Here is a 6,855-nt window from a genome sequence, read left to right as displayed (position 1 = left end):
CATTTATAGGTAGAGGGAGCTAGGAGACTCCAAATGAGGTGCGGTTTTCGCCCACACGATCGTGATCGAACGACCTAGAGCATGGAAGAGAGTTTGGTGGGCTTTGGGCTGGTTTTGGAGGGGGTTTTTGCTGGACACTCAAATGGACATTGCGGAGGCCCGGTTAACCGTTGGAGTACCAAACGACCTCCGAATGGAACGAAACTTGACCGGTAGTCTCCGGGTGGTATATTAAGACCACTTGACAAGCCTCGGTCCATTCCGAGAAAGTTTGACACACGCACACGAAAGAAAACTAGAGGGGTGCACCGGAGGAGATAGGAGCGCCGGATTGGAAAACGGACAACGGGGAAAAAGCTCGGATGCATGAGACGAACACGTATGCGAATGCAATGCACATGATGACATGATAAGAAAAAGCATGACATGACAAAATACAAAACGAAAGACAAAACCCAACAACGGAGGGAAAAACATATCACATAGCCGGAAATGGCAAGAGTCGGAGTTACAAATATGGCAAGTTACATGCGGGGTGTTACAACACTCCACCACTACGAGAGGATCTCGTCCCGAGATCTAGGGCTGAAAGAACTCCGGATATTCGGAACGGAGATGGTCCTCGCGTTCCCAGGTGGCTTCCCGGTCGGAATGGTGCGACCACTTCACTTTCAGGAATTTGATAGACTTGTTGCGAGTCTTGCGCTCAGTTTCTTCAAGAATAGCAACTGGGTGCTCATGATAAGACAAATCTTCTTGGAGGTCAATCTCTTCGAAGTCGATAGTGCGCTCAGGCGTCTTGAAGCACTTGCGGAGCTGTGACACGTGGAACACATCGTGCACGTTTGCGAAGTTGGAAGGAAGCTCAAGTTGATAGGCGAGGTCGCCTCTTTTGCCAATGATCTTGAAAGGACCCACGTATCTAGGGGCAAGCTTCCCTTTGATACCGAAACGACGAGTGCCTTTCATTGGAGAGACGCGGAGGTAGACATGGTCTCCGATCACGAAAGCCAAATCACGGTGCTTACTATCATAGTAACTCTTCTGGCGTGATTGCGCGGCTTTGAGATTATCACGGATGACTTTACACATCTCTTCAGCTTCAGTGATTAAGTCATTGCCAAGAAGTTGGCGTTCACCAGTCTCTGACCAATTAAGAGGGGTACGGCACTTTCTGCCATAGAGAATCTCGAATGGGGCCTTGCCCGAACTTGTTTGGAAGCTGTTGTTGTAGGAGAATTCAGCATATGGAAGACAATCTTCCCATTTCATGCCAAAGGAAATGACACAAGCCCTGAGCATATCTTCAAGAATTTGATTTACTCGCTCGACTTGGCCACTAGTTTGAGGGTGGAAAGCTGTGCTGAAGCGAATATTAGTGCCCATGGCCTTCTGGAAGGAGTCCCAGAACTTAGAGGTGAAGATGCTTCCACGATCAGAAGAAATCAATTGTGGAATGCCGTGCAAGGAGACAATTCTGGAGGTGTAGAGCTCTGCCAGCTGAGCTGCTGTGATGGATTCTTTGATAGGAAGGAAATGAGCCACTTTAGAGAGCTTGTCAATGACAACGAAGATAGCATCATTTCCGCGCTTGGATTTGGGAAATCCAGTCACGAAGTCCATTTCGATATGATCAAACTTCCATTCCGGAATAGCAAGAGGTTGGAGGAGACCAGCTGGTCGTTGGTGTTCTGCTTTCACTCTTCGGCAGACATCACATTCATTCACGAATTGAGCAATTTCTCGCTTCATTCGAGTCCACCAATACGACTGCTTGAGATCATGATACATCTTCGTACTTCCAGGATGAATAGAAAGGAGAGAATTGTGCGCTTCGTTCATTATGACTTTCCTTAGATCACCTTTCGGAACCACAATTCGGTCCTCGAAGAACAAAGTGTCTCTGTCATCAATGCGATAGCACTTGTATTTGGAAAGACCCTTGTCGATACCACGTTTCACCTTCTTCACCATGGCATCAAGGAGTTGTGCCTCACGAATTTGATCTTCCAAAGTAGGAGATACTATGAGGTTGGCAAGAACGCCTTGAGGAACAACTTGGAATTCAGCTTGCGGAAAACTTCACAAAGATCCGGTTGGAACGGCTTGAGAATTAAGCTGTTGCAATAAGCTTTCCTGCTTAACGCATCTGCAATGACATTAGCCTTGCCTGGAGTATATTCGATACTCGGATTGTACTCTTGAATCATTTCGACCCATCGAGTCTGCCTGAGGTTGAGATTGGGCTGAGTGAAGATATACTTGAGACTCTTGTGATCAGTGAAAATGTCCACTTGTCTACCCAACAAGAGATGTCTCCACGTAATCAATGCATGGACAACTGCCGCCAACTCAAGATCGTGAGTGGGGTAGTTCTTCTCGTTGGGCTTCAACTGCCGAGAGGTATAGGCCACAACTTTCTTCTCTTGCATTAACACAGCACCGAGACCTTGGAGAGAAGCATCACAGAAAACTTCATACGGCTTGGATTCATCAGGAGGAGTCAAAACAGGAGCTGTGACTAGTTTCTGTTTGAGAGTGTTGAAAGCAACTTCACACTCAGGAGACCAGACATACTTCACATGCTTCTGAAGGAGGTTGGAAAGAGGCTTTGCAATCTTGGAAAAATTCTCAACGAACCTTCGGCAATAGCTTGCAAGACCCAGAAAACTGCGGAGCTGCTTGACATTTTGAGGAGGTTCCCAATCCAGAACTGCGGACACCTTCTCGGGGTTAACAGCGATGCCTTTGGAGGAGATGATGTGACCAAGGAAAAGAACTTCATCGAGCCAAAACTCACATTTGGAGAACTTCGCATAGAATTGATACTCTCTGAGCTTGTCGAGCACCAATCGCAAATGTTTGGCATGATCCTGCTTATTCTTGGAGAAAACCAAGATATCATCGAGATACACCAGAACGAATTCATTGGTATAGGGGTTGAAGATGAAATTCATCATCCGAGAGAACACGGGAGGAGCATTGACAAGGCCGAAAGACACGACAGTATATTCATAGGAACCAAAGCTTGTTTTGAATGCTGTCTTGGGAATATCTTCTTCACGAATGTGAATCTGATGATAACCCATACGAAGGTCAAGCTTCGAGAAAACTTTAGCGCCCTTGAGTTGCTCAAATAGCTCATTGATGTTGGGAAGTGGATACTTGTTCTTGATTGTCTTCTTGTTCAAAGGACGGTAGTCGACACAAAGTCGGTCCGTGCCATCCTTCTTCTTGACAAAAAGAACACCACAACCCCATGGAGAAGAACTCGGTCTGATCAAACCCAGACGTTCTTGTTCATCGAGCTGCTTCTTCAATTCCTTCAGCTCGTTTGGTCCAAGCTTGTATGGACGCTTGCAAACGGGTACAGTACCAGGCTCTAGTTCGATAACGAACTCAACTGGCCGGTGCGGAGGCATACCCGGAAGCTCTTCTGGGAAGACATCTTGATACTCGCAAACGACTGGAATTTGAGAGATGGCATCTAATTCGCCCTTCTCATTGAGAGAGAAAAACCGAATGGTTTCATCACGAGCGGCAAAAACAATCACATCCTCAGACGAGTGTGTCAATTGAATTTCTCTGGCAGCACAATCAAGTTGAGCCTTGTGCTTAGAAAGCCAGTCCATCCCGAGAATAAGATCAATATCCGAGTCACCAAGAACAATTGGAGAAGACTGGAATGCATAATCGCCCAACTTGATGGTAACATTCGGAACCATGGAACTTGCATTCATGCATTTGCCTGGAGAGACAACTGCTAACGGCCTAGGCAATCCTTGGAAATGCAATTCATGCTTGGATGCAAAAGGTCTTGATATGAAAGAAAGAGATGCACCAGTATCAAAAAGAACTTTTGCAGGAATATCGTTAACAGGAAGATTACCCATTATCACATCAGTAGATTCCTCCGCTTGAGTTGCATTCATCATGTTCACCTTTGCAAACTTTGGATTATGCTTGACCACTGCATTGCTGGAAGATCTGACAGGAGGAGGAGGAGGAAGACGCCTCTGGTTGAAGCACTTGTTAGCATAGTGACCTTTCTGCTGACATTTGTTGCAAGTCACCTCTGAGAGTGGACGGTGATAAGGAGCATTGGACTTGGGAGCTTGATTCTGAGACTTGTTCTGATAGCCAGAGTTGGAAGAGTTGTTAGAACCATGGCCACCTTTGTTCTTCTGCTGGTAAGGCTGACGAAACGGGGGAGGAGGAGGCAACCAAAACTTCTGTTGCTTAGCTGTCACAAGAGAGGAAGAAGAAGACTGAACTGCGTCTCTGACTCTCTTCTTAGAAGCCTCACACTTGAGCTGAGCAGCCTCTTGCTTCAGTGCCATATTGTAGAATTGATCAAAGTGAGTAGGCTCAACAAGAACAAGAGCTAACTGCAGATCCTCTTTAAGGCCACCTCTGAAGTGATAGATCATACTCTTCTCATCAGGAACGTCTTGTTTAGCGAAGCGAGCAAGTTTCTGAAACTGAATGTTGTATTGATACACAGACATGTTTCCTTGCTTGAGATTGCGGAATTCCTCACGCTTGCTCTCAACAACACTTTGTGGAATGTGGTGCGCTTTGAAGTCCCGACAGAAGTCAGTCCAAGTAATCACACGACCTCCTCTGGAATCTTTGTATTGCTGAAACCAATCAGCAGCTTGGTCCTTGAGCTGGAAAGAAGCGAACTTGACAAAGTCCTCAGGCCTGACATTGCTACATTCAAAATGCTTGTTGATGTCCACGAGCCAATCATCGGCATCCGTGGCCTCGGCACAGTAGCTGAAAGACTTAGGCTGATTTGCGAGAAACTGGTTGAGAGTGGCAAAGTGAAACTGATTGTTGCCTTGACCTTGATTGCCTTGATTGCCTTGCCCTTGAGTACGTTCTTGCAAGAGTTGCAGAATCATCTGAGCATTGGCGTTGGTGGCTGCCATGATTGATTGCCATGCCTCCGGAGGTGGAGGTGGTGGCGGAGGGTTCGCTTGACTCCCTTCATTGCGATCCGGATTCTGACGCGTTGGCGGAGCCATCCTGAAGAGGGTGACATCCGTTAGCATCTCGATAGACAAAAGATAAGTAGAATCAAACGGATAGAAATTGCAACATATAGTCTTCACAATAACATTCGCACGAAGATGAACGAATGAATTCCGTAGTAAATCATCACACTTCCAAAGTTGAGAAGCCACTTGAAAAAGATATGGAACGAACATATGAATTCGAAGTAACTCGAATACCACAATACAAAATAAAACAAAGTATTGGCTTGCAGAATAAGCCGGAACAAACATATGATAGATATTTCGTCCGAAGTTTTCGTGGTGGGGCCCACACGGGCTCAATCGTACAGCACCATCATGTACAAGGCTGTGCACATGACATACGAAGCGTCCCCGAGTCGGCAAAGCCATGGACTCTTTAAGACACAACGAGACCACTGTAAAATCAACCGTATACAGGCGGACCACTAGACGTCGAACCCCAATCTCATATCATGCGTCTGTCGGAAAGAAATCCTAAGGCTACTAGAATTCCCACTTATAAACTCCCGAAACTTTCTGGTTATGCAATCTGGTGTAGGGGATACAGGGGACACAAATATATATCACCCAAACTAGCAATCCCTAGATCCAGCTGTATCCATCCGTCAACACATAACCAAGAAACCTTCGGAAATCGTGTACCTCAACCTTCGAAAAACATCCGTTATACAAGTTATGGCAATACTCCCGAACTCCCGCCCCAGTACTGGGTGGCGTCGAGGTGATCTCACCAACAACTGCATAAAAGAGATTTCGATGTCGGCGAAACTCAGGTATTTCAGAACTGCAACGATAAAATTGTGACGACAACACCTCGGAGCTCAACTCCCCGGGACACTGCCACAACCCCTAAATGACAGGAGGCACCAAGAACAATGTTCTCGTCACAAATCGATCGGAACGATTCCAAGATACCCGCGTGATCCTAAAAAAAAAATTAGTGAAATTTGAGGAGAGATTAGTCAAAACTTCTACGTCGGGAGACCTCACCAGAGCGACGAAGGGACTGAGGAGTAAAAAGAATCCTACTCTCCGATATATATAATCCTAAGACTCAAAACATTTTATTCTAGACTCAACAACGCCAGCGATTCGATCAAGCAGGGGCTCCTAAGTCGGGGATGGCTCTGATTACCAACTTGTAACGCCCACGATGCGGCTATATCTCCCACGTGTCGGGGCACGACTTAGAGGCATAACCGCATAGTGGTTTTGTCGCAAGAAGGGTCATCTTCACACAATCCCATGTAATGAACAAGAATGGGATAAAGAGTTGGCTTACAATCGCCACTTCACACAATACATAAATATCATTCATACATCATCCAAAATACAATCATATAGACCGAGTACGGTCAAAATCCAGATGAAAATAAGACAATCCCAAATGCTAGATCCCCGATCGTCCCAACTGGGCTCCACTACTGATCATCAGGAAAAGACACATAATAACGACCACGTTCCTCGTCGAACTCCCACTTGAGATCGACGCCATCGTCTGCACCGGCATCGTCGGCACCTGCAACTGGTGTTGGAAGTATCTGTGAGTCACGGGGACTCAGCAATCTCACACCCGCGAGATCAAGACTATTTAAGCTTATAGGACAAGGAGGTGCAAAGAGGTGGAGCTGCAGCGACAAAAGCATATATGGTGGCTAACTTGCGTAAATGAGAGCGGGAAGAGAAGCAAAGGAACGGACGTCATCTAGCAATGACCAAGAAGAGGTCCTGAACGCCTACTTACGTCATACATAACACAGACCGTGTTCACTTCCCGGACTCCGCCGAGAAGGGACCATCACGGCTACACACG

This window comes from Aegilops tauschii, chromosome 3, assembly GCF_002575655.3.
Source record: "Aegilops tauschii subsp. strangulata cultivar AL8/78 chromosome 3, Aet v6.0, whole genome shotgun sequence".
NCBI classification, from domain to species: Eukaryota; Viridiplantae; Streptophyta; class Magnoliopsida; order Poales; family Poaceae; genus Aegilops; species Aegilops tauschii.
Note: the sequence above shows the minus strand (reverse complement) of the source record.